Raw genomic sequence first — 2,820 nt, 5'->3', positions numbered from 1 at the left:
GGAATTTACTGGACAAGATGCATTCACTGTCTGTTGAACTTGCTACCCCATGGTAAACCTGAAGTCACTATGGTGTTCATCTTCGCCACCACATAGGGGAACCTGCCTGAAAATGAAACCAATGTGGAAGACAGACCCAAGGGGAGGAGAGAAATGACATTCATGATAATGTCATCTGTGCTCCCGAATCCGGCTATACCTGAAGCCAGTGTAGCCCAGGAGTTTCCAGACACACAGGCGGCCTTTTGCCCTTGACTCACTTTTGTGCTTGGTTTCCATCACCTGCAACTGAAGAGTCCTAAATAGTACAGGTGACAAACAGAGTCAGATCATCGTGGGCTTGGATGCTTATCAGTTTGGACTTTTTTTCCTGAGTTAACTGAGAGGCAGAAACGAGTTTCAAGCAGGGGAAAGATGTGACCAGATATATGAGACACAGTTCCTGTTACAGAATTGGGGAGGCCCAACTCTCTGCCCCTCTGTAGGCCAATGGCAGACCTACCACGTTATTCCGCTTAAAGCAGGAGGAATTGCCAAATCCCCCCAACCCCACCACGATCAACTTTAGTAGAGGGAGACTCTAAATGAAAAGAGGGTGATGAAAGCTGGTACCACTCGCTGGGTACAAACCAAATGGCCATTGAAAGCAGGTATGGATTTATGACGCCCCAAGACCCAGGCAGTGCGGGAAGAAATGCTATTTAAAAAGACAAGTCCAGAGCCATGCAGACAGTGGGGCGGGGGGCATCTTTTAGACACACATTTACACTTACTGCTTCCAGAAACTTTTTGGGTTTTTTTCCCAAGATGTGCTTAAGAAGTCACCTAATAAGGGAATGAACAGATCCCGCAGCCTTCACTTTTCCAGCTGAGTTAAAACTGGCAGGTCCGCCACCCTCATCCTTGCTCTGGGTTCTGGATGCCAGTTTTGCCCGGGAGCTTGCTGGGATGGCAGGAAGTGAACATCAGCACCCTCCAGCTGAAGCCCAGGACCCAGCTCTAGACAACAGGATGCAGGAAGGAACCCAGAAGCAAAGTCTTCCCCTGGGGAAAGGGGTGGAGTCTTCCTTAGGAGGAGAGAAGTTGTCTTCCTTAGAGACCAAGAAGGAAGTCCATGTACACATGCTGGGTGAACCTGCGGACCGGCCAGAGAAGGAAGAGAATCCGTGAAGACGTTGTCCTTCACGTGCCGCTTTTGTGTGTGCCACACGGGGACATCCAAGTGAGCCAGAACTGTAATCTCTGATTCTCTTATGATGTAAATTCCTTCCGAAAATGCCCTAATTCAGTGTATTGCAAACTTTAGTGTGCATGGGAATCGCCAGTTGGGCTTGTTGCAAATACAGATTTCTAGAGTCCTTCTACAGAGTCTGATTTAGTAGAAAAGGTGGACAGCTGTCATTTATACCTGTTCAGCATCCTTCACTCCTTCTTTTGGTTTCCTTTGGGAAAACAATGTGGGAGACAAATTACATAAGCATTTATTCATTAGCTCCCATCCCCATTGGTCAATGGTGGCCCCACAGGCATCAATTCCACCCATTTCTAGAATGCACAGGTGTTAGTGCTGAGCAGGTTCCATGCTGAGGTGTCAGAGAAGCCCCAGGGCAAGAAGCAAGAGGTATAAGGTGTGGGCCAGGTGCAATCAGGTTGTACCTATGGAAGTGGGCAGAGCCTGCATAGAACTGGTTGTGGCAGCAGTGGCTTGAATAAGAGGTGTGGCCAAGAGGACTTGAAGTAATCCAGGAGAGATTTCCTGTATACACCGCTTCTTCAGCTCTCAGATCTGCTGGGCCCTCCGTTAAGTCCAGTCCATGACAAGAGGATTCATGGACCCAGCTGTATCCATTATCTTCCTCCTCCACCCCCACTCTCAGTTTCTCGCACCTACACCCACCATTTCACTTGCCTGGTAAAGTTACCCTGAGGTGAAGAAAACACCACCATTAAGTGGTAGCTCTAGGCCAGGCATGGTGCTCATGCCTGTAACCCCTGCACTCTGGGAGGCCGAGGCGGGAGGATAGCTTGAGGCCAGAAGTTCCAGACCAGCCTGAGCAAGAGTGACACCCCGTCTCTACTAAAAGTAGAAAAATTAGCCAAGCATGGTGGTGGCACATGCCTGTAGTCCCAGCTACTGGGGAGGCTGAGGCAGGAAGATCGCTTGAGTCCAGGAGTTTGAGGTTGCTGTGAGCCAGGCTGACGCCACGGCACTCTAGCCCGGGCAACAGAGTGGGACTCTGTCTCAAAAAAAAAAAAAAAAAAAACAAGCAGTAGCTGTAGTGGGGATTTGAATCCATCTAGCTTGTCTCCAGAGCTTGAGCTTTTAACCACTAAAAAACCTATAGCACAGTGTTGAGGAAAAATTTAAGGTAGGTGACATCCAGGTTCAATGAGAAAGAATGCCATAACTGATGAGAAATGTCTGCCATGGACAAAACGGTTGGTAGGTACAAAACCAAAAGCAGTGCTCATTTCGGCAGCACATATATTAAAATTGGAACAATACAGAGAAGATTAGCATGGCCCTTGCGCAAGGATGACACACAAATTCTTGAAGCAGTCCATATTTTAAAAAAAAAGAAAGAAAACCAAACAAAAAAACAAAACCAAAAGCACAAGGGACCAAAGAAAAAATAGATAAACTGGAGTACATCTAAATTAAAAACTTTTGTGTTGCAAATGATACCCTTAAGAAAGTGAAAAGACAACCCACAGAATGAGAGAAAACATTTTCAAACCATATATCTGATAAGGGTCTAATACCCTGAATATATAAAGAACCCTTACAGCTCAATAATACAAAGACTAATTGCCCAATTT

The 2,820-nt window shown here is 46.7% G+C and overlaps 1 non-coding gene across 1 annotated transcript; it reads left to right on the top strand.

The window, feature by feature from the left end:
• Positions 1 to 2,464: 2,464 nt before the first annotated feature.
• On the top strand, positions 2,465 to 2,571 carry LOC138385513 (U6 spliceosomal RNA). The gene has a single exon (XR_011233747.1). It is a non-coding gene; the product is annotated as a U6 spliceosomal RNA (small nuclear RNA).
• The last annotated feature ends 249 nt before the right edge of the window (positions 2,572 to 2,820 follow it).

The sequence above is a fragment of the Eulemur rufifrons genome, chromosome 6 (genome assembly GCF_041146395.1).
Source record: "Eulemur rufifrons isolate Redbay chromosome 6, OSU_ERuf_1, whole genome shotgun sequence".
Taxonomy (NCBI): domain Eukaryota; kingdom Metazoa; phylum Chordata; class Mammalia; order Primates; family Lemuridae; genus Eulemur; species Eulemur rufifrons.
This window is presented reverse-complemented; position numbering and strand designations above follow the sequence as displayed.